We start from the raw sequence: 25,748 nt of genomic DNA, 5'->3' as shown, positions 1-25,748 counted from the left end.
TGGCTTTGCTGCACAATTTCTTAACACAAGTTATAATAAACACTATTGTAAAAAAATAACTAAGCCATAAATCAACCAATGAAAGATATTGTAGCTCCCATAACACCAAATAATGACTGAACCCATCCAAACAGATTACAATCGTTGTCTGGTTGGTGTTCGTTTGCGAGATCACCGCTGAGCTCTTTCAGATGTTCCACTACCATAGTCAAGTTACCCTCACCCCTGGGTATGAATGTACAGCAATGGTCACCTATCATTTTGCACACTTCCCCCTCCAGGTGCTAGCAACATGTCAAGCGTTACCCTATTCTGTATGGCCGTGAGGCGAGCGGCTTGCAATTCTGTCTTATTATCGAAAATCCTCAAGTGGTTAATTTACCAGTGATTCTAAATGATATCCTAATTGATCTAAACCATGGGCATTTTCCGATGCCCCATACCAAGGAATTAATATGCGGGTATCTGGAAACCACAGTGAGTCAATTCAGCTCCTCCTCATTAAGTCCCCCCACATACCTGATGTTTTTGGTTTTTCTTGGCTCCAAAAACACAACCCAGATATTGACTGGACTACGGGTTCCATTCTGGGTTGGAGCTCATTTTGCCATTCACACTGCCTAAAGGCGGCACAGCCATCTCCGAAACGTCTGTCTCCAGGATAAAGTATGGCCTCGGATCTCTCTGCCGTGCCCGCAGAGTATCATGACCTCCTGGAGGTTTTCAGCAAGGCTTGTGCTACCTCCCTTCCTCCACACCGTTCTTACGATCGTGCTATTGACCTCCTCCCAGGCTTCACACCGCCTCGAGGCCGGCTATATTCCCTGTCTGGCCCTGAGACCAAGGCCATGGAGGAGTACATCGAGGACTCACTGGCTGTTGGGAGCATTCGCCCTTTTGCCTCTCCTGCCGGCGCAGGATTCTTCTTTGTGGGGAAGAAGGACAAGACCCTGCGTCCATGTATTGATTACCGGGTCCTCAATGATATTACGATTAAAAATCAGTACCCTCTACTACTCCTCTCCTCAGCTTTCGAACCTCTCCAGGGGGCTACTATCTTTTCCAAATTGGACCTTCGGAATGCCTACCACCTTGTGCGGATACGCAAAGGAGACAAGTGGACGACAGCTTTCAACACTGCCAGTGGACACTATGAGTACCTGGTTATGCCGTTTGGACTCACACGCATGCTGTCTTCCAGGCTCTGGTCAACGATGTGCTCCGGGACATGTTGAATTGTTTTATTTTTGTCTACCTCGACGACATTCTGATTTTCTCTCGTTCTGCCCAGGAACACATTCTCCATGTTCGACAGCGCCTCTTGGAGAATCAGTTGTTAGTAAAGGCTGCGAAGTGCGAGTTCCACCACTCAACTATCTCCTTTCTGGGATACATTATTGCTGAGGGGAATGTACAGGTGGATCCGGAGAAGGTGAGAGCGGTGGTGGATTGGCCCCAGACCACATCCAAGGTGCAGCTCCAACGGTTTCTGGTTTTAGCAAATTTCTACCACCGTTTCATTCAGGGCTCAGCAACCTGGCGGCTCCCCTCTCTGCACTCAACTCTCCCAAGGTACCGTTCACATGGTCCCCAGCAGTGGACAAGGCTTTTGGGGATCTAAAGCAGCGATTTACTACTGCTCCCATCCTCATCCATCCGGACCCAACTCGTCAGTTTGTGGTGGAGGTTGATGCTTCCGACGTGGGATTAGGGTCCGTTCTTTCCCAGCGATCCGTCCAGGACCAAAAGCTTCATCCCTGTGCCTTCATGTCCCATCGTCTCAACTCTGCGGAGAGGAATTATGATTGGGAACCGGGAACTCCTAGCGGTTAAGATGGCTCTGGAGGAGTGGAGACACTGGCTGGAAGGTGCGGAACATCGATTTCTGGTATGGACGGATCATAAGAATTTACAATACCTCCGCACTGCCAGGCTTCTCAACCCAAGGCAAGCTCGTTGGGCTCTGTTATTTACCAGGTTCAATTTCACCATCTCCTACGGCCCAAGGTCGAAAAACGTGAAGCCAGACGCTCTAACCGGTATGTACAGTTCCACTGCCACTCCCTCTGAATCTGAAACCATCCTCCCTGCCTCTTGTTTGGTGGCTTCTGTTGTTTGGGAAACCGAGGCTCTGGTCCGCAAGGCACAGCCTTCCCAGTTGGACCCTGGGGGGGGGCCGGCTTACCGGCTGTTTGTTCCTGATTCGGTCCGGCCTCAGGTCCTGGAATGGGCTCACTCTTCCAGGCTTACCTGTCGTCCTGGCACTCGTCGAACTCTGGCTTTCCTTCGTCAATGGTTCTGGTGGCCCACCATGGTTCCTGACATCTCGGCCTTCATTGCCGCATGCATGGTGTGCGCGCAAAGCAAGACTCCGCGGCAAGCTCCGTACAGCCACTGCCTGTCCCTTATCGCCCCTGGTCCCATATTTCCCTGGATTTTGTCACTGGGCTTCCTCCGTCAGAGGTGGTAGATGGTGGTAGATCGGTTCACCAGGCATCATTCAAGTAGACGCCCCCGCTTATGGTGCAGCACGTCTTCCGAATCCATGGACTCCCGGTTGACATTGTCTCGGATCGGGGTCCTCAGTTCTCGTCCCAATTCTGGAAGACGTTCTGCACTCTTATCGGGTCATCAGCCAGCCTGTCATCTGGGTTTCATCCCCAATCTAACGGCCAGTCGGAGCGAGCCAATCAAGATATGGAGACGGCACTCCGGTGTCTTGTTGCTAGTAACCCCAACACCTGGAGTCAGCAACTGGTCTGGGTGGAATATGCGAGGAACACTCTCCCCTGCTCGGCTACTGGACTATCCCCCTTCGAATGCTCCATGGCGTATCAGCCCCCACACTTCCCAAAGCAAGAAGTTGAGGTCAACATACCTTCAGTCCAGATGTTCGTCCGCCGCTGTCGGCGTACCTTGAAAAGAGCTAGAGCGGCTACTCTTTCTGAGATTGTCCTACTAATGGTGCGTTGAACTGTATTCGACCCAGGATGCCCACGATGCTGCACAGCTCTAACTGTGTCCTCACAGGGAAGATGGTCATAGAGTACTCCAAACTCAATGAGTGCCCTCTGGGCCCTGGTAGGCAAAACCTAGCTGAACACCTTACATGGTGGCCACTCTACTTCTGGAGGGCTGCCTGCAGTATGTGCTGTATAGTATAGGTTAGAACAAAAAACATGCACACACGTTGGCCCATCCCTAGTAGCCTAGAACGTGTGTATGTGTGTGTGTGTGTGTGTGTGTGTGTGTGTGTGTGTGTGTGTGTGTGTGTGTGTGTGTGTGTGTGTGTGTGTGTGTGTGTGTGTGTGTGTGTGTGTGTGTGTGTGTGTGTGTGTGTGTGTGTGTGTGTGTGTGAACTTGTGTCATTCTCTCTACATCCACAGGGGGCCACTTCATTGTCAAAGGTCAGGAGAAGGTCATTCTGGTCCAGGAGCAGCTGTCAAAGAACCACATCATCGTGGGTCAGGACAGGAAGGGAGCAGTGGGAGCCTCTGTGCTGTCACTCATATCCAGAATGACTCGACCAGATTGTGAGTCTCCCTAGTTAGGCTCTAGCTGCAGTTTGGTGTAAATGCTTTGCTCCTATTGATATTTCCATACCTGCCTTCTTTCATGTTTGATTCATTATGTGAATGTTTTCTGATTTATTGCTTACTTTAGTCCTTTATCATTGTAAGACTGTGTTCGCATGTCTGTTTATCCAAACGTCAGTTCACTTGCCACCACACTCAACTCAAACTGCTGTGTAATGTGGTTACAGTTCTACCCACGAAAATAAGAGCAGGATCAATATGATCGTTAAGCGGGGACGATTCTACCTGAGACACAACACACTGTCAGAGGACGCCCCCATCGCCATTATTTTCAAGGTAAGAATGTCACCTGAGTCCACATGAGGGCGCTGTCTGACTAAAATATGCCAACAGAATACAGACAATGCCAAGCTCTTCCACCTCTCTACCCTGTTCAGCCTTGTTGTTCAATGCGTTGGTAGTGGAACCCACTTGTGCTACTCATTTAAGACCTGATTTGCTAATGTAATATAAAAATGAGCTAATCTAATGTTTTAGCTAATTTCAGTTTGTGAACATGCTGCATCTATTACCATTATATAACAATTGGTACTAATTTTTGAGCTGAATATTTGATTGGATTCATTCAAGCAACAGCAGAACACATTTTTTTTAAACTCTACTTTCAGTGAGTTGTCTTAGCTTTCAGTCACCCTCTACTGTTAAACATTTGGGCATCTTTATCACTCAATAAGGTCCATATCCGTGACACCCAGATTAAAATTGCTCTATTAACCTGTTGGCAGCAGTAGCACCGCTGATGACCTCTTGGCCAGCCCTCTCCAAACATGTCCAATGTGGCCTTGTAGCATTTTGAGTAATCACCAGTGTGGAGTGTTGGCCTGCCTGGTTTGTTTGCTCTGCCTTCATGCATCCTGGGTGAATTCCTCCTGGCCCTCGCCGCACTCTGCAATGCTGCCAACCAGCATGGCCCCAGATGCATTGTGGGCCAGCCAGCCCTGTTCCCACAGCTCCTCAATAGCATAAGCAAATGTCAGAGAACCTGCCTCACCTCTCCCTGACTTCTCTTGTCTGTACCTCTCCCTTTATCTTTTCAACCTTTCACTCTGTGTACACCCACACAACCCCTTCCTCCACCCACTTCCTCACCTCTCCATCTCCTGCCAACCTCTCTTTTCTTCCGCCATCCACCTCTCCCATCCTCTTTGTCACATCACATCCTTTATACCTCTTTCTCCTCCACTTCATCATCATCCATTCACTTATACATCTCCACCATATGTCCTCACCCCTCCAAACTTCCCTGATACCTCCGTCATCCACCTCAATCCTTGCCCTTAAACCACCTCCTCCACGTTTCTCCTCTATTTTGCCCTTATACCTTCCCTCCATCCCTCCCACCCACACGTAATCTCGTTCATACCTCACCCTCTAATAATGTCTTCCCGAGGACTAGGACTTTGACTGAAGAATAGAATGTATTCTAGCAAGAGGAGATGAGTCTTGCGTTTGGGACACAGCCTTTGTCTTGCCTAGTAATTAAAGAATAATCCTCCTCAAGTCATTTCTCAATAGGCCAACGTGTCCTTTTTGATATGTGTTGATTAATGCAATGCCCCAATTTGTCTGAATAAAGACCCTTATTTTTGGAGGAGGAACCAGCAATGCATTGACGAGGGCCATATTAGCATCCTAGCAACGGCCGTTGGATCAGATTTGAATGCATGTTGTTGATGCCTTTTCAGTGTTGTTCTCATTATACCTTTGATGTTTGATACGTCAAACTATGCCTCAGTAGACATATAGCCTTAAATAGATATTAGACCAGGGGTGGGCTCCTGGGTGGCGCAGCCGTCTATGGCACTGAATCTCAGTGCTGGAGGCGTCACTACAGACCCATAGAGCGTCACACAATTGGCCCAGCGTCGTCCAGGTTAGGGTTTGGCCGGGGTAGGCCGTCATTGTAAATAAGAAATTGTTCTTAATTGACTTGCCTAGTTAAATAAAGGTTCAATTGAAAATAAAATAAAAACTTGAGATTTAGAAATTCAACGGAGGGCCGCACAGATTTTTGGGGGACTAATTTGTTGTTCAAAATCTATTTGTGGGCCAGGAAAAGGGCATTTATTAAAACATATATAGGTCCATTAGAATTTGTACATAGTGCATTCAGAAAGTATTTAGACCCCTTGAATTTTTCCACATTTGTTGTGACAAAATAGGATTAAAATGTATTTAATTGTAATTTTCTTGTCTACGAGCTACACAAAATACTCTAATGTCGAAGTGGAAGACAATTTTTAACATTTGTAAAAATAAATAAATATATACATGTTTCCCATGTTTCATGAGCTGAATAAAAGATCCCAGAAATGTTCCATATGCACAAAAAGCTTATTTCTCTAAAATGTTGGGCTCAAATTTGTTTACATCCCTGTTAGTGAGCATTTCTCCTGTGCAAAGATAATCCATCCACCTGACAGGTGTGACATACCAAGAAACTAATTAAACAGCATGGACATTACACAGGTGCACCTTGTGCTGGGGACAGTAAAAGGCCACTCTAAATTGTGCAGTTTTGTCACACAACACTGCCACAGATGTCTCAAGTTTTGAGGGAGCATGCAATTGGCATGCTGACTGCAGGAATGTCCACCAAAGCTGTTGCCAGAGAATTTAATGTTAATTTCTCTACCATATGCTGCCTCGTCGTTGTTTTAGAGAATTTGGCAGTACGTTCAACTGGCCTCACAACTGCAAACTGCAGACCAACCGCAGCGTAAGCTACGAACAGCGAACACAATTGCATTTTATCGATGGCAATTGGAATGCACAGAGATACTGTAACAAGATCCTGTGGCCCATTGTCATGCCATTCATCCGCCTCCATCACCTCATCTTTCAGCATGATAATGCACTGCCCCATGTCGCAAGGGTCTGTACACAATTCCTGGAAGCTGAAAATGTCCCAGTTCTTCAATGGCCTGCATACTCATCAGCCATGTCACCCATTGAGCATGTTTGGAATGCTCTGGATCGACTTGTACAACAGCATCCAGCAACTTCACACAGCCATTCAAGAGGAGTGGGACAACATTCCACAGGCCACAATCAACAGCCTGATCAACTCTATGCGACGGAAATGGGTCATGCTGCATGAGGAAAATAATATGAAATTCATAGATTAGGGCCTAATGAATTTAGTTAAATTGACTGATTTCCTTATATGAACTATAACTCATTAAAATCTTAGGAATTTTTGCATGTTGCGTTTATATTTTTTGTTTAGTATATATGAAAAATAAAACACAAATATATCTTGATTAGATAAGTACTCAACCCCCTGAGTCAATACATGTTAGAATCTGTCACGCCCTGACCTTAAAGATCCTTTTAATGTCTCTATTTTGGTTGGTCAGGGCGTGAGTTGGGGTGGACATTCTATGTTTTAGTTCTATGTTGTCTATTTCTATGTGTTTGGCCAGGTGTGGTTCTCAATCAGAGGCAGCTGTCTATCGTTGTCTCTGAATGAGAACCATACTTAGGTAGCCTTTTCCCACCTGTGTTTTGTGGGTAGTTGTTTTCTGTTTTTGTGTCTGCACCAGACAGAATTGTTTCGCTTTCGTTCTCCTGTTTGTTGTTTTCGTTCGATTTGTTTTTTTGGATTAAATCATGAACACTTTAAACGCTGTACCTTGGTCCACTCTTCCTTCAGCCCACGAGAATCGTTACAGAACTACCCACCACCAAAGGACCAAGCAGCGGGGTAAGGAGGACTGGACATGGGAGCACATCCTGGACGGCAAAGAATCCTACACGTGGGAGGAGTTCCTGGCTGGAAAAGATCTCCTGCCATGGGAGCAGGTCGAAGCAGCAAGGAAGGCGGAGGCAGCTAGGAAAAGGGCCAGGGATTACACGGGAACAAGACTGGCACTAAAGACCTGGAGGCCACTCCCCAATTTTTGGGGGGGGGGCACACAGGGAGATTGGCTGAGCCAACTCCCCGTGCTTACCGTGGCGGGCGTCGTACTGGTCAGGCACCATGTTATGCGGTGGAGCGCACGGTGTCTCCAGTACGTGTTCTTAGCCCGGTGCGCTATATCCCAGCTCCTCGCATCGGCCGGGCTAGAGTGGGCATCGAGCCAGGACGGAGTGTGCCAGCCCTGCTCTCCAGACCTTCAGGATGTCTCTACGGCCCAGGATATCCTGCGCCGGCTCTGCGCACTGTATCTCCAGTGCGTCTGCACAGCCCAGTGCGTCCTGTGCCTGCACCCCATACGTGCCGGGTCAAAGTCACCATCCAGCCAGGACAGGTTGTGCAGGCTCTTAGCTCAAGACCTCCAGTGCGCCTCCACGGCCCAGTGTATCCGGTGCCTCGGCCAAGAAAGAGGCCTCCTGCATGTCTCCCCAGCCTGGTGAGTCCTGTGCCTTCTCCCAGAGCCAGTCCTCCTGTGTGTCTCTCCACTCCAGTGATGATCCATGGCACGAAGCCTCCAGTGATGATCCATGGCACGAAGCCTCCAGTGATGATCCATGGCACGAAGCCTCCAGTGATGATCCATGGCACGAAGCCTCCTGTGTGTCTCTCCACTCCAGTGACGCCCTTCAGTCCGGAGCCTCCAGCGACGCCCTTCAGTCCGGAGCCTCCAGCGACGCCCTTCAGCCCGGAGCCTCCAGCGACGATCCCCTGTCCGGAGCCGCCAGAGTCTCCCCCCTGTCCGGAGCCGCCAGAGTCTCCCCCCTGTCCGGAGCCGCCAGAGTCTCCCCCCTGTTCGGAGCCGCCAGAGTCTCCCCCCTGTTCGGAGCCGCCAGAGTCTCCCCCCTGTCCGGAGCCGCCAGAGTCTCCCCCCTGTCCGGGGTCCACGTCCGGCACCAGAGCCGCCACCACGGATAGATGCCCACCCAGACCCTCCCCTATATGTTTGGGTTTTGCGGCCGGAGTCCGCACCTTTGGGGGGGTACTGTCACACCCTGACCTGAGATCCTTTTATGTCTCTATTTTGGTTGGTCAGGGTGTGAGTTGGGGTGGGCATTCTATGTTTTTGTTCTATGTTGTCTATTTCTATGTGTTTGGCCAGGTGTGGTTCTCAATCAGAGGCAGCTGTCTATCGTTGTCTCTGAATGAGAACCATACTTAGGTAGCCTTTTCCCACCTGTGTTTTGTGGGTAGTTTTCTGTTTTTGTGTCTGCACCAGACAGAACTGTTTCGCTTTCGTTCTCCTGTTTGTTGTTTTCGTTCGATTTGGTTTTTTGGATTAAATCATGAACACGTTAAACGCTGCACTTTGGTCCACTCTTCCTTCAGCCCACGAGAATCGTTACAGAATCATCTTTGGCAGCGATTACAGCTGTGAGTCTTTCAGGGTAAGTCTCTGGATTGTGCAACATTTGCCCATTATTCTTTATAAAATTATTCAAGCTCTGTCAAATTGGTAGTTGATCATTGCTAGACAATCATTTTCAGGTCTTGCCATAGATTTTCAAGCAGATATAATAAAAAAAATGTAACCCAGCCACCACTTTCTTCTTGGTCATTTTTTATTTAACCTTTATTTAACTAGGCAAGTCAGTTAAGAACAAATTCTTATTGACAATGACGGCCTACCGGGGAACAGTGGGCAAACTGCCTTGTTCTGGGGCAGAACAATAGATTTTTAACCTTGTAAGCTCAGGGATTCAATCCGGCAACCTTTCGGTTACTGACCTAACGCTCTAACCACACCGCTACCTACCGCCCCAAAGTAAGCAACCCCAGTGTAGATTTGGCCTTGCGTTTAAGGTTATTGTGCTGCTGAAAGGTAAATTAATGTCTGGTGGAAAGCAAACTGAACCAGGTTTTCCTCTAGTATTTTGCTTCCATTCAGTTTGTTTCTTTATCCTGAAAAACTCCCCAGTCCTTAGTGATTACAAGCATATCCATAACGTGATGCAGCCACCACAATGCTTGAAAATCTGGAGAGTGGTACTCAGTAATCAAATCAAGCTTTATTTATACAGCACATTTCAGACATGGAATGCAACGAAATGTGCTTCACAGGAAAAAACTAATAAAAACAATGAAAATAAAAGCTGAAATATTTACTACACAACAGACATAAGACAAAAAAACTAAAGAATGACAAAACTGAACAACATAATACATAAGTAATGTGTTGTATTGGATTTGTCCCAAACATAACACTTTGTATTCAGAACAAAAAGTTAATTGCTTTGCCACAATTTTTTGCAGTATTACTTTAGCGCCTTGTTTCAAACAGAATGCATGTTTTGGAATAGTTTTTATTCTGTTAAAGCTTCTGTCTTTTTACTCTGTCAATTAGGTTAGTATTGTGGAGTAACAATATGCTTGTTGATCCATCCTCAGTTTTCTCCTATCACAGCCATTAAACTCTGTAACTGTTAAAAAGTCACCATTGGCCTCGTTGTGAAATCCCTTAGTGGTTACCTTCCTCTACGGCAACTGAGTTAGGAAGGACGCCTGCATCTCTGTAGTGACTGGGCGTATTGATACACCATCCAAAGGGTAATTAATAACTTCATAGTCAAAGGGATATTCAATGTCTTTTTGTTGTTGTTACCATCTACCAATAGGTGCCCTTCATTGCGAGGCATTGGAAAACATCCCTGGTTTTTGTGGTTGAATCTGTGTTTGAAATACACTGCTCAACTGAGGGACCTTATAGATAATTGTATGTGTGGTGGGGTACAGAGTTGAGAGAGTCATTGTAAAATCATGTAAAACACTATTATTGCACACAGACAACTTATGTGACTTGTTAAGCACATTTTTACTCCTGAACTTATTTGGACTTGCCATAATAAAAGGGTTGAATATTGACTCAAGCTTTTCATTTTTTATTAATTTATAAAAAAAATGCAATTCCACTTTGACATTACGGGATATTGTGTGTGACAAAACATCTCTCATTGCAATCATTTTAAATTCAGGCTGTAACACAACAAAATGTGGAAAAAGTCGAGGGGTGTGAATACTTTCTGAAGTATGAAGAACATTGACTATACAAAACATTAGGAACACCTGCTCTTTCCATGACAGACTGACCAGGTGAATCCAGATGAAAGCTATCACCCCTTATTGATGTCATTTGTTAAATCCACTTCAATCTGTGTACTGTAGATGAAGGGGAGGAGACATGTTAAAGAAGGATTTTTAAGATTTGAGACAATTGAGACATGGATAGTATATGCGTGCCATTCAGAAGGTGAATGGGCAAGACAAAAGATTTAACTGCCTTTGAACAGGGTATGGTAGTAGGTGCCAGGTGCACCGGTTTATGTCAAGAACTGCAACGCTACTGGGTTTTTCACGCTCAACAGTTTCCCGTGTGTATCAAGAATGGTCCACCACCCAACGTACATCCAGCCAACTTGAAACAACGATGGGAAGCATTGGAGTCAACATGGGCCAGCATCCCTGTGGAACGCTTTTGCCACCTTGTAGAGTCCATGCCCCGATGAATTGAGACTGTTCTGAGGGCAAAAAAGGGGGGGTGCAACTCAATATTAGAAATGTGTTCCTAATGTTTGGTATACTCAGTGTATATCGAAGGCTACTCACGTAACCACGGGTCTATGAACCAAGCGGCACATTTAGTTAACTATTAGTTTTGATTAAATTGTTTATGCTAAATCCACTGCAGGCCGCTTTTAATCGGCCGTAGTTTGGCTCCCTACTATATACTGTAAGTATGTCTATTTAAATGGCAAATATGTCGTTTGTTGAAGCAAATAAGCTTTACAAATGTCCATGTTCCATTGTACATGCATTTCATAAAGCTCACAAATGGACTTCACATTTACTGTTTTTACATTTGCCATTATTGTAGCGTAAAACACAGGACAGGACATAGTTGAACAGGCTGGCATGGTTGACTCTTCACTGGTCGTCCTCAGTAGCCAATGGTTATAGCCTGCAGGGTGGTTGGTCTGGGAGGACGTGCTCAGTCTCACTGACCATCTCTCTAGAGCACGACACAGACTATTGCTGACTCAGGTGTGACGGTGGTGTGTTTGTGTAGTGTGGGTGTCAAGGGGGGTGGGGCATAAGGGCTGACACATCCCTGGTCGTGGCTTTTGTGAGTCACTTGGCCTGCTGCAACTTTGATCCCTCAGAATGTTAACTTGTGTCCTTTTCTTATTGTGATAGTAAACGTACATCTCACATTTTCATTACTTTAGAATTACGCCTCCGGTTCTTTCTTTTAAAGTTTGTCACTTTGTGATCTGAGATACAGCTTGCCTGTTTTATATTGCTGGGCAGTTTCAGAGTTTGTACTAATATCCCTCTGCATGTGTGTGTTACCTAGGCTCTGAAATACATTGGGAATAAAGTGCGGCGACAGCACGTGTGGGGAGGGCCCAAGAAGACCAAGATGGAGGAGGCTAGAGAGCTTCCCTCATCCTAACCTCATGTAGGTCAGGGTTCCATAGCCGCAGGCCACACGAGCTCACAGAACGGGACCTGCGAGTGCTGAAGCGCTCAGTGCGTAACAATCTTCTGTCAGTGGCAACACTCATTACCAAGTTCCAACCTGCCTCTGGAAGCAACGTCAGCACAAGAACTGTTGGTCAGGAGCTTCATGAAATGGGTTTCCATGGCCAAGCAGCCGCACACAAGCCTAAGATCACCATGTGCAATGCCAAGCGCCGGTTGGAGGAGTGTAAAGCTTGCTGCCATTGGACACTGGAGCAGTGGAAACACGTTCTCTGTAGTGATTAATTAAACTTCACAATCTGGGTTTGGCAGATGCCAGGAGAACGCTACCTGCCCAAAAGCATAGTGCCAACTGTAAAGTTTGGTGGAGAATGAATAATGGTTTGGGCTTTTTTTCATGGTTCGGGGACCAATTAGGACCAATTAGTTCCAGTGAAGGGAAATCTTAATGCTACTATATGTAAATACAGTACATGCCCGACCTCACTAATGCCCTTGCGGCTGAATGGAAGCAAGTCTCCACAGCAATGTTCCAACATCTAGTGGAAAGCCTTCCCAGAAGAGTGGAGGCTGTTATAGCAGCTAAGGTGGGACCAGCTCCATATTAATGCGCATGATTTTGGAATGAGATGTTCGACTAGCAGGTGTCCACATACTTTTGGTCATGTAGTGTACCAGAGTACATTGGGCTGTGCAAACTTCCTTTTACACATTACGATCAATCAATTAATCAAATGTATTTATATAGCCCTTTTTACGTCAGCCGATGTCACAAAGTCCAAAACAGAAACCCAGATTAAAACCCCAAACAGCAAGCAATGCAGATGTAGAAGCACGGTGGCTAGGAAAAACTCCCTAGAAAGGCAGGAACCTAGGAAGAAACCTAGAGAGGAACCAGGCTCAGAGGGGTGGCCAGTCCTCTTCTAGCTGTGCATGGTGGAGATTATAACAGTACATGGCCAAGATGTTCAAACGTTCATAGATGGCCAGCAGGGTCAAATAATAATAATCACAGTGGTTGTAGAGGGTGCAACAGGTCACCACCTCAGGAGTATATGTCAGGTGGCTTTTCATAGCCGAGTATTCAGAGTTAGAGACAGCAGGAGAGAGAGTTCTAAACTGCAGGTCCGGGACAAGGTAGCACGTTTGGTGAACAGGTAAGGGTTCCATAGCCGCAGGCAGAACAGTTGAAGCTGGAGCAGCAGCACGACCAGGTGGACTAGGGACAGCAAGGAGTCATCAGGCCAGGTAGTCCTGAGGCATGGTCCCAGGGCTCAGGTCCTCCGGGAGGGGAGGGAGAGGGAGAGAGAAAGAATTAGAGGGAGCATACTTAAATTTGCCTGTACAGACTTCCTTTACCACATTTTCCTGTACAGCCTTCCTCCAGCACAGTGGCCTATAGTGTGCTGCTCCACAGTGTAGATAAGCAGAGCCTGCATGCTCTGGGTCTGTCTGCACAGCACGACTCACTCACTCTGTAATTCAATTAAGATGACTGTCAGCGTTTAATGCTAATGTTTTAAAGGGGCTGGTTGTGTGACAGTGCTGTACAGGCTCACTGCTGGGGCCCATGGGATGAATGGGTTTCAAAGCTCCCAGGTAGAAGTTGCCTGTATTCACAGATCTTGGTCATTTTACCATCCTATAATCCCAACCTTAATCTTTAGCGGTAAAACCCCAAACTGACTTTAGATCATGACTTTTAATCCGTTCCTCCTCCCCAGTCAAAACGATGGTCTCTATACGCAGTGCTAAATCTCTACGTACTTTGTACTTATCTGAGAACTGATCCCAGGCCGCTGGTAGTTGAGACAGACTCTGCACCAGCCTCCCCATGCCCTGATCCCAGGCCTGCGCTAGTGGATACAGCCTCCGCATGCCCTCACCTGCGTCTTTATTCTCTCACTCCTTTATTAATACCTTCATTATTTTCCACCCGCTTTGTTGTTGCCTGTTTTGTTTTCCTCATCCTCCCCCCACCCTCATCCCTCCTTCCCCACCTCGCTCTGTATTCCCGCCTTGACTGGCTTTGTCAGGGGGAGAGATACGCAGCAGCCGCACCAAAATCCCAGGGCCGGGGAAGCGGAGGGATTTTTTCCACGCTATGACAAAAGAATGGCCGCCTTGACTGGAGCGATTGAGCTAATCCTGCAGGCCCCAGGTCTGATAATGTAATTATGGCTGTCTTAAGGCCTTTAATTTCCCCCCATCCCGACCTGCTCTGGCTGAGGAGTGGGGGCGAGGTGGGGGTGGAGGGGGGTACAGTGCCTCCTTTCAATAGGGGGCTTATGCACTTAGAACGCCCAGCAATCTCCTCTCTCTCCAATTATGATTCCCTGACATTCAACTAATTGGCCCGGCTGTGCAACGGAAGCTTAATTTCTTTATTATTAATTTTGCCGGTGCTGCTTGTTTGTTTTGATGTATGCAAATGTGTCGGGAGGGTTGGTGGGGGGTTGAGCGAAAGACAAAGAGAAGAGAGAGGTTCCCCAGTGAAAGCCTTACTGGGTAGAGGAAAGGAGAGAAGAGAGACCTGGGAGAGAGGCCAGGTCAGGCTTATCTCAGGGTTGGCACACCTGGTTATTAAATCTGTTTCTTTGGTCATTTTCTCTGAGCTGATAACGGAGAGGAACAGAACAACTGGCAGCAGAAGCCAAGAGAGCTGGGAGAACAGAGGGTTTGATACGACTATCTCTCGGAGTATTGTTGTTTCACATCTAGTTCGTTGCATCAGATACTCGGTCTGTAACTTCCAGTGTTGAGTTTTGATGTTTCCAATGTGTCAGTTTTGCCTTTTAGATCATAATTAATCAAATTGTTATGGACAGGGAGGACCTGATCCTAGATCAGCACTCTTTCTCAGAGAAACTTAATAAATATAGGCCCATAGGTTCTGACTGTATTAAGAGCTCAGACACACCAATAGCGTTTGCTGGCCGAGAGTATATAGCACCTTTGAGTGTAATTTGCGAACCAAGCGTGCACCGATTTTATATGTAGAATCGCATGAAAAATGTTGTCAGTCAGACATCGACAGTGGGTGGTCCCTGAAACATCGCGCTGAACGATCGGCAGACGAACGCTAGATCTACATTCGGTGCAAGTCTTACCACTCTCTCTCCCCCTCTGTTCACTTCAGAGCTGAAGAAGATATCAGACCAGATCATCCCCAAGCAGCCCAGTTCGACATAGTCAAAAGCATGCGCCAGGACCAGATCACCAACGGCATGGTCAACGCCATCTCCGCCGTGAGTGCTGCCCCTGTATCAAGATCTGGTCCCTTATGCCAGACAGAGGATGTGGTATCCAAATGGTTTGACATATTGCAAAAGGGGATTTGACCTGTCCCTCTCTCTGTGCCCCCAAGGGAACTGGTCCTTGAAGAGGTTTAAGATGGACCGTCAGGGTGTGACACAGGTGTTATCCAGTCTTTCCTTCATCTCGGCTCTGGGCATGATGACCAGGACCTCCTCCCAGTTTAGAAAAGCTCAGGAAGGTCAGCGGACCCCGCTCCCTGCAGCCCTCCCAGTGGGGCATGATGACCAGGACCTCCTCCCAGTTTAGAGAAGCTCATGAAGGTCAGCGGACCCCGCTCCCTGCAGCCCTCCCAGTGGGGCATGATGACCAGGACCTCCTCCCAGTTTAGAGAAGACCATGAAGGTCAGGGGACCCCGCTCCCTGCAGCCCTCCCAGTGGGGCATGATGACCAGGACCTCCTCCCAGTTTAGAGAAGACCAGGAAGGTCAGGGGACCCCGCTCCCTGCAGCCCTCCCAGTGGGGCATGATGACCAGGACCTCCTCCCAGTTTAGAGAAGACCAGGAAGGTCAGGGGACCCCGCTCCCTGCAGCCCTCCCAGTGGGGCATGATGACCAGGACCTCCTCCCAGTTTAGAGAAGACCAGGAAGGTCAGGGGACCCCGCTCCCTGCAGCCCTCCCAGTGGGGCATGATGACCAGGACCTCCTCCCAGTTTAGAGAAGTCCAGGAAGGTCAGCGGACCCCGCTCCCTGCAGCCCTCCCAGTGGGGCATGATGACCAGGACCTCCTCCCAGTTTAGAGAAGACCAGGAAGGTCAGCGGACCCCGCTCCCTGCAGCCCTCCCAGTGGGGCATGATGACCAGGACCTCCTTCCAGTTTAGAGAAGACCAGGAAGGTCAGGGGACCCCGCTCCCTGCAGCCCTCCCAGTGGGGCATGATGACCAGGACCTCCTCCCAGTTTAGAGAAGACCATGAAGGTCAGGGGACCCCGCTCCCTGCAGCCCTCCCAGTGGGGCATGCTGTGCCCCTCCGACACCCCTGAGGGAGAGGTCAGTCAGCGAGAGAGAGATACACATGGACGGACAGTTAGACAGTCACATAGATACTGTATATATTGGCAATCACGAACACATAAATGAGCAAGCACACCCACACACACACACACACGCACGCACGCACGCACGCACGCACGCACGCACGCACGCACGCACGCACGCACACATAAACCCCATTACATCCATGCTCACACACACTTATGCAATCACTCCTGTTTAAAACTAATACAGTGGCTTGCGAAATTATTCGCCCCCCTTGGCATTTTTCCTATTTTGTTGCCTTACAACCTAGAATTAAAATAGATTTTGGGGGGGTTTGTATCGTTTGATTTACACAGCATGCCTACCACTTTGAAGATGCAAAATATTTTTTATTATGAAACAAACAAGAAATAAGACAAAAAACAGAACTTGAGCGTGCATAACTATTCACCCTCCCAAGGTCAATACTTTGTAGAGCCACCTTTTGCAGCAATTACAGCTACAAGTCTCTTGGGGTACAGTGGGGCAAAAAATAATTTAGTCAGCCACCAATTGTGCAAGTTCTCCCACTTAAAAAGATGAGAGAGGCCTGTAATCTTCATCATAGGTACACTTCAACTATGACAGACAAAATGAAAAAAGAAAATCACATTGTAGGATTTTTAATGAATTTATTTGCAAATTATGGTGGAAAATAAGTATTTGGTCACCTACAAACAAGCAAGATTTCTGGCTCTCACAGACCTGTAACTTCTTCTTTAAGAGGCTCCTCTGTCCTCCACTCGTTACCTGTATTAATGGCACCTGTTTGAACTTGTTATCAGTATAAAAGACACCTGTCCACAACCTCAAACAGTCACACTCCAAACTCCACAATGGCCAAGACCAAAGAGCTGTCAAAGGACACCAGAAACAAAATTGTAGACCTGCACCAGGCTGGGAAGATTGAATCTGCAATAGGTAAGCAGCTTGGTTTGAAGAAATCAACTGTGGGAGCAATTATTAGGAAATGGAAGACATACAAGACCACTGATAATCTCCCTCGATCTGGGGCTCCACGCAAGATCTCACCCCGTGGGGTCAAAATGATCACAAGAACGGTGAGCAAAAATCCCAGAACCACACGGGGGGACCTAGTGAATGACCTGCAGAGAGCTGGGACCAAAGTAACAAAGCCTACTATCAGCAAGGGCATTGAAGATGAAACGTGGCTGGGTCTTTCAGCATGACAATGATCCCAAACACACCGCCCAGGCAACGAAGGAGTGGCTTCGTAAGAAGCATCTCAAGGTCCTGGAGTGGCCTAGCCAGTCTCCAGATCTCAACCCCATAGAACATCTTTGGAAGGAGTTGAAAGTCCGTGTTGCCCAGCAACAGCCCCAAAACATCACTGCTCTAGAGGAGATCTGCATGGAGGAATGGGCCAAAATACCAGCAACAGTGTGTGAAAACCTTGTGAAGACTTACAGAAAACGTTTGACCTCTGTCATTGCCAACAAAGGGTATATAAAAAAGTATTGAGAAACTTTTGTTATTGACCAAATACTTATTTTCCACCATAATTTGCAAATAAATTCATTAAAAATCCTACAATGTGATTTCCTGGATTTTTTTTTCTCATTTTGTCTGTCATAGTTGAAGTGTACCTATGATGAAAATTACAGGCCTCTCTCATCTTTTTAAGTGGGAGAACTTGCACAATTGGTGGCTAACTAAATACTTTTTTGCCCCACTGTATGTCTCTATTAGCTTGGCACATCTAGCCACTGGGATTTTTACCCATTCTTCAAAGCAAAACTGCTCCAGCTCCTTCAAGTTGGATGGGTTCTGCTGGTGTACAGCAATCTTTAAGTCATACCACAGATTCTCAATTGAATTGAGGTCTGAGCTTTGACTAGGCCATTCCAAGACATTTAAATGTTTCCCCTTATACCACTTGAGTGTTGCTTTAGCAGTATGCTTAGGGTCATTGTCCTGCTGGAAGGTGAACCTCCATCCCAGTCTCATATCACTGAACGACTGAAACAGGTTTCCCTCAAGAATTTCCCTGTATTTAGCGCCATCCATCATTCCTTCAATTCTGACCAGATTCCCAGTCCCTGCCAATGAAAAACATTGATGGTGTTGGTGTTCTCGGGGGGATGAGAGATGTTGGGTTTGCGCCAGACATAGCATTCTCCTTTATGGCCAAAAAGCTCAATTTTAGTCTCATCTGACCAGAGTACTTTCTTCCATATATTTAGGGAGTCTTCCACATTCCTTTTGGCGAACATCAAACGTGTTTGCATATTTTTTTCTTTAAGCAATGGCTTTTTTTCTGGCCACTCTTCCATAAAGCCCAGCTCGGTGGAGTGTACAGCTTAAAGTGGTCCTATGGACAGATACTCCAGTCTCCGCTGTGGAGAGCGCCTTCAGGGTTATCTTTGGTCTCTTTGTTGCCTCTCTGATTAATGCCCTCCTTGCCTGGTCTGTGAGTTTTGGTGGGCAACCCTCTCTTGGCAGGTTTGTTGTGGTGCCAAATTCTTTCCATTTTTTAATAATGGATTTAATGGTGCTGCGTGGGATGTTCAAAGTTTCTGGTATTTTTTTATAACCCAACCCTGATCTGTACTTCTCCACAACTTTGTCCCTGACCTGTTTGGAGAGCTCCTTGTTCTTCATGGTGCCGCTTGATTGGTGGTGCCCTTTGTTTAGTGGTGTTGCAGACTCTGGGAACTTTCAGAACAGGTGTATACAGTTGAAGTCGGAAGTTTACATACACCTTAGCCAAATACATTTAAACTCAGTTTTTCACAATTACTGACATTTAATCCTAGTAAAAATTCAATGTCTTAGGTCAGTTAGAATTACCACTTTATTTTAAGAATGTGAAACGTCAGAATAATAGGAAAAAAATATTTTTTCAGCTATTATTTCTTTCATCACATTCCCAGTGGGTCAGAAGTTTACATATACTAATTGATTGTATTTGGTAGCATTGCCTTTCGGTCAAACGTTTCGGGTAGCCTTCCACAAGCTTCCCACAATAAATCGGGTGAATTTTGGCCCATTCCTCCTGACAAAGCTGGTGTAACAGAGGTTTGTAGGCCTCCTTGCTCGCACATGGTTTTTCAGTTCTGCCCACAAATTCTCTATAGGATTGAGGTCAGGGCTTTGTGATGGCCACTCCAATACCTTGACTTTGTTGTCCTTAAGCTATTTTGCCACAACTTTGGAAGTATGCTTGGGGTCATTGTCCATTTGGAAGACCCATTTGCGACCAAAATTTAACTTCCTGACTGATGTCTTGAGATGTTGCTTCAATATATCCACATAATTTTCTTTCCTCATGATGCCATCTATTTTGTGAAGTGCACCAGTCCCTCCTGCAGCAAAGCACCCCCACAACATGATGCTGCCACCGCTGTGCTTCACGATTGGGATGGTGTTCTTCGGCTTGCAAGCCTCCCCCTTTTTCTTCCAAACATAATGACGGTCATTATGGCCAAACAGTTCTATTTTTGTTTCATGAGACCAGAGGACATTTCTCCAAAAAGTACATGGTGGTTTTGGAGCAGTGGCTTCTTCCTTGCTGAGCGGCCTTTCAGGCTATGTCGATATAGGACTCCTTTTACTGTGGATATAGATACTTTTCAACCTGTTTCTTCCAGCATCTTCACAAGGTCCTTTGCTGTTGTTCTGGGATTGATTTGCACTTTTCGCACCAAAGTACGTTCATCTCTAGGAGACAGAACGCGTCTCCTTCCTGAGCGGTATGACGGCTGCGTTGTCCCATGGTGTTTATACTTGCGTACTATTGTTTGTACAGATGAACGTGGTACCTTCAGGCATTTGGAAATTGCTCCCAAGGATGAACCAGACTTGAGGAGGTCTACAAATGTTTTGGCTGATTTCTTTTTATTTTCCCATGATGTCAAGCAAAGAGGCACTGAGTTTGAAGGTAGGCCTTGAAATACATCCACAGGTACATCTCTAATTGACTCAAATTATGTCAATTAGCCTATCAGAAGGTTCTAAAGCCATGACATCATTTTCTGGAATTTTCCAAGCTGTTTAAAGGCACAGTCAACTTATTGTATGTAATGTAGTGTAGTGTAGTGTCATGCACAAAGTAGATGTCCTAACGACTTGCCAAAACTATAGTTTGTTAACAAGAAATTTGTGGAGTGGTTGAAAAACGAGTTCTAATGACTCCAACCTAAGTGTATGTAAACTTCCGACTTCAACTGTATATACTGAGATCATGTGACAGATCATGTGACACTTAAATTGCACACAGGTGGACTTTATTTAACAAATTATGTGACTTCTGAAGGTAATTGGTGGCACCAGATCTTATTTAGGGGCTTCATAGCAAATGGGTGAATACATATGCACGCACCACTTTTTTGTTTTTTTATATTTTAGAATTTTTTGAAATAAGTAATTTTTTTCATTTCACTTCACCAATTTCGACAATTTTGTGTATGTCCATTGTATGAAATCCAAATAAAAATCTATTTAAATAACAAAATAGGAAAAACGCCAACGTGGATGAATACTTTTGCAAGGCACTGTATGTGTGAATATTGAACTGCTGCTCAAACAAGTGCTATTTGTTTTTTGTCCTGGACAACCCTAACCCTAATCCCAGTTCTAGATGGTATTGCCTTGGCCTGTGTATATCAGCTTCTGATCAGTGGTTTTGTCCTGTCGTGTCCTAGACCTGTCCTCTGGTGAAGAACCTGGCCCTGATGACCCACATCACCACAGACATGGAGGACGGCCCCATCGTCAAGCTGGCCTTCAACCTGGGAATGGAGGACGTCAACCTGCTGTGTGGAGAGGAGCTCCCCTACCCTAGTGTCTTCCTGGTCTTCCTCAATGGTGACCACACACACACACACACACTGTAACGGCTTTCTTCCTGGGGTGAAGGAGAGGACCAAAATGCAGCGCGGCTAGTGTTCAACATGATTTAATAAAGAAGAGACAATAACGTGAACACTATACAAAATACAAAAATGAAAACCGAGACAGTCCTGTCTGGTGCAGAACACAAAGACAGAAGACAACCACCCACAATCCCCAACACAAAACAAGCCACCTATATATGATTCTCAATCAGGGACAACGATTGACAGCTGCATCTGATTGAGAACCATATTAGGCTGAACACAGAAACAGACAAACTAGACACACAACATAGAATTCCCACCCAGCTCACGTCCTGACCAACACTAAACAAGCAAAACACATAAGAACTCTGGTCAGGACGTTACACACACACACACACACACACACAACCAGCAGTAGGCTCTCAAGCCAGGATTGTTGCTGGTGGCTTTTCCCTTGTGTTTGATTACTTACAAACTGCTTCTCTTCTTAAGCCTTCCTCTGCTTTTCAATACAATGCCACAAACATGAAGGGAAAGAACATGGAATGTCCAGTTTACAGAAAGCATATGTTGTGCTTCATACAGTGTGTCTGATAAGCTATTAATTTAGTGCTACTAATGTGCCACGAAAAAGTCTGGACTGGGTTCATTAATTAGTGTATATTTTTCAAGCCACTGATAACTGTCAAATTATGTTGACTGTCTGCCACCAGGCTTAATTAATTAGTAACAGCGGGTGTCAAAGCGCCACAGAGCGTGCGCAAATCCTCCCACACACACGGAGCCATTTCACTGTGGCTCCTCCATTTCCTCAAGTTCAATATGCACAGAACCCCTGCTGTAGTCTGTGGCTCTGCAGATTGTGTGATAGATACAGTAGCCAGCTGGACGTTTTGTTCTATGCATTATTTCTGTGCACGTTGATCAAACAACCCCTAATAAAGTCACGACAGTAAGAATTGAGAGTAAGGAACTCTGCCTTATAGTCGGCCTCTCTGGGTGTGTCCATCCTGTTCACAGGTAACATCCTGGGTGTGATCCGGGATCACCAAAGGCTGGTATACACCTTCAGACTGATGCGCAGGGCCGGCTTCATCAACGAGTTTGTGTCCATCTCCACCAACCTGACCGACTGCTGTGTCTACATCTCCTTATGACTCAGCCCGGGTTCTGCACCAAAACGGTTTGAACACATTTTTTTGTACTAGTTCACTCCTTCATCTCTCGCTAGCACCCACCTTTTTTAAAATGGTGCTATTTCTCCTGGCAGACCGTACATCATTGTGAAGGTAGAGCACCCAATGGTCAAGAACAAGCACATCAAGGAGTTGACCCAGGAGTTGACCCAGGTGGACTCCAGATCATCAGCTCATACAGCAAACGTTATTCAACACTAAGAAACTAGCGTCATCTACCGCCAATGAATTTAGCTCTGATATGAGCAATGAACTCAGCCAAGTGTACTTTTTTAGAGGGGTAACATGTTAACATTAGTGGTGGAAGTTTTTAAAATGTTTACATGTTGATGATCTTTTATTTCATTGCTGTCAGAACCTTTGAGGAGCCTGGTGGAATACCTGAATGTGAACGAGGAGAACGACTGTCAGATAACCCTCTATGAGCACATGATTAATATGTGAGTAAGCCATGGCTCTCTACCATGGCTCTCTACCATGGCTCTCTACCATGGCTCTCCACCTTTTCTCTCTACCATGGCTCTCTACCATGGCTCTCTACCATGGCTCTCTACCATGGCTCTCTACCATGGCTCTCTACCATGGCTCTCTACCATGGCTCTCTGCCATGGCTCTCTACCATGGCTCTCTACCATGGCTCTCTACCATGGCTCTCTACCATGGCTCTCTACCATGGCTCTCTGCCATGGCTCTCTACCATGGCTCTCTACCATGGCTCTCTACCATGGCTCTCCACCTTTTCTCTCTACCATGGCTCTCCACCTTTTCTCTCTACCATGGCTCTCTACCATGGCTCTCTACCATGGCTCTCTACCATGGCTCTCTACCATGGCTCTCTACCATGGCTCTCTACCATGGCTCTCTGCCATGGCTCTCTACCATGGCTCTCTACCATGGCTCTCTACCATGGCTCTCCACCTTTTCTCTCTACCATGGCTCTCCACCTTTTCTCTCTACCATGGCTCTCTACCATGGCTCTCTACCATGGCTCTCTACCATGGCTCTCTACCATGGCTCTCTACCATGGCTCTCCACCTTTTCTCTCTACCATGGCTCTCTACCATGGCTCTCTACCATGGCTCTCTGCCATGGCTCTCTACCATGGCTCTCTACCATGGCTCTCTACTGCTTGAAACGTTAGGCCTCTTTTTACTTGTTGCGTAGTTTTTTTTTGTACCTAATATTCTCTGCTGATGGATATGATTCTTATCAGTCCTAATGCTCTTGTTTACAAGCATTTCGCTACACTCGCATTAACATCTACTAACTGTGTGTATGTGACCAATAAAACTTGATTTGATTTTGTACTACTAGGAGTCTGTGCTGGCCTGATCCCCTACCCCCATCACAACCAGTCCCTCAGGAATACATACCTGTGTGCTATGGGCAAGCAGGCCATGCGTGAGACACCGCTCCAGTCCTCTGCTACTGTCTGTAAAGGGTGGCTGTTTTAAGCTGCACCTTTGAAGATCAGGCAACAGTACTCATCAAACATCCTCCACAGGAGCACTGTGTACCGCTGTGAACACACACACACACACATTTCTTGTCAGACTGCATTTTGTGTGTGTGTGTGTGATGGAGTGTTTGTGTGTGTGTCAGTGTGTGTACGCGCATGGACATCAAACATGGGGTGCTTGCGTAGGCCCTCCTTTGTGCCCTGTGTGTGTGGAGGCCCTTTCCCTGCCAGTCACCCAGAGTGTCATTAGCAATTCATTGTGTCTGCTGGTCGCTGTGCTCAGGGGGTCAGTGTGCTCAGCTGCTAGGGAGAGACCAGAGTGCACACCCAGGAGCTCCCTGGTAACCAAAAGTTCTCCAAAAGACACCACTAACAATCGCAAAGACCTAGTCAACCCCATCCCCCTCCCTGTCTCCATCCACCCCCTCCTCCTCCCTTCCCCCATCTTTACACAAAAACACTGCTAGTGGCACTATATTTGGCCCAATATCCTCTGCCGTGTCTGTTTTGTGTGGCCAGGCCTATACATGTGCAAATGTGGCTCTATGGGCGGGGGCCTATTATCACAGGGCTCTGTTTCTTGTAGCCTGATTGTGAAGTAATAGCATCTGACAAATGTCAAGGCCTCCAGGGAGGGCAGTCATTATGCCATAACTTGCCCTGCTCCTCTCCCCTGTCTGTAGCACAGAGCTGGCCCTGTTGGCCCTGGCTCAACCCCAACCCATGGAGAAGCAAGATTAAAACAACTCAGCCACCCTAGGATACGCTCTGAGACACTGCTTGGTTAAGTGGCTCAAGCATTGACATAGAGAAAAAATGGGTGTTTCTTGGTGAAAATGTGTTCTTATTTTTGCTTCGTCTTTGCTGAATGAGTTTTGAAAGATTTCTCAGACAATTAATTAATCAAATACTTTGGAAAGTTTTAAAGACTTGAATAGGTATGTCCATTCTAATTGCATTTCTATGGTTTCTCCTGTCAGGTACAATTGGCTACAACCAGAGGAACCGTATAGACACTGATGTACAGTTGAAGTCGGAAGTTTACATACACCTTAGCCAAATACATTTAAAACTCAGTTTTTCACAATTCCTGACATTTAATCCTAGTAAAAATTCCTTGCTCTCATACGTTTTTTCAGTTCTGCCCACAAATGTTCTATAGGATTGAGGTCAGGGCTTTGTGATGGCCACTCCAATACCTTGATTTTGTTGTCCTTAAGCCATTTTGCCACAAATTTGGAAGTATGCTTGGGTTCATTGTCCATTTGGAAGACCCATTTGCGACCAAGCTTTAACTTCCTGACTGATGTCTTGAGATGTTGCTTCAATATATCCACGTCATTTTCCAACCTCATGATGCCATGTATTTTGTGAAGTGCACCAGTCCCTCCTGCAGCAAAGCACGCCCACAACATGATGCTGCCACCCCCGTGCTTCATGGTTGGTATGGTGTTCTTCGGCTTGCAAGCATCCCCCTTTTTCCTCCATACATAACGATGGTCATTATGGCCAAACAGTTCTATTTTTGTTTCATGAGACCAGAGGACATTTCTCCAAAAAGTGCGATCTTTGTCCCCATGTGCAGTTGCAAACCGTAGTCTGGCTTTTTTATGGCGGTTTTTGAGTAGTGGCTTCTTCCTTGCTGAGCGGCCTTTCAGGTTATGTCGATATAGGACTCGTTTTACTGTGGATATAGATACTTTTGTACCTGTTTCCTCCAGAATCTTCACAAGGTCCTTTGCTGTTGTTCTGGGATTGATTTGCACTTTTCGTACCAAAGTACGTTCACCTCTAGGAGACAGAATGCGTCTCCATTTTGAGCGGTATGACGGCTGCGTTGTCCCATGGTGTTTATACTTGCTTACTATTGTTTGTACAGATGAACGTGGTACCTTCAGGCGTTTGGAAATTGCTCCCAAGGATGAACCAGA

At 46.4% G+C, this 25,748-nt stretch overlaps 1 pseudogene; it reads left to right on the top strand.

Moving 5' to 3' along the window:
- The first annotated feature begins 668 nt into the window (after positions 1-668).
- Positions 669-25,748, top strand: part of LOC120053275 — a 38,920-nt pseudogene continuing 13,840 nt past the window's right edge.

Source organism: Salvelinus namaycush, chromosome 9, assembly GCF_016432855.1.
Source record: "Salvelinus namaycush isolate Seneca chromosome 9, SaNama_1.0, whole genome shotgun sequence".
NCBI classification, from domain to species: Eukaryota; Metazoa; Chordata; class Actinopteri; order Salmoniformes; family Salmonidae; genus Salvelinus; species Salvelinus namaycush.
The sequence above is the reverse complement of the archived record's forward strand: the minus strand, read 5'-3'. Positions and strand labels throughout refer to the sequence as shown.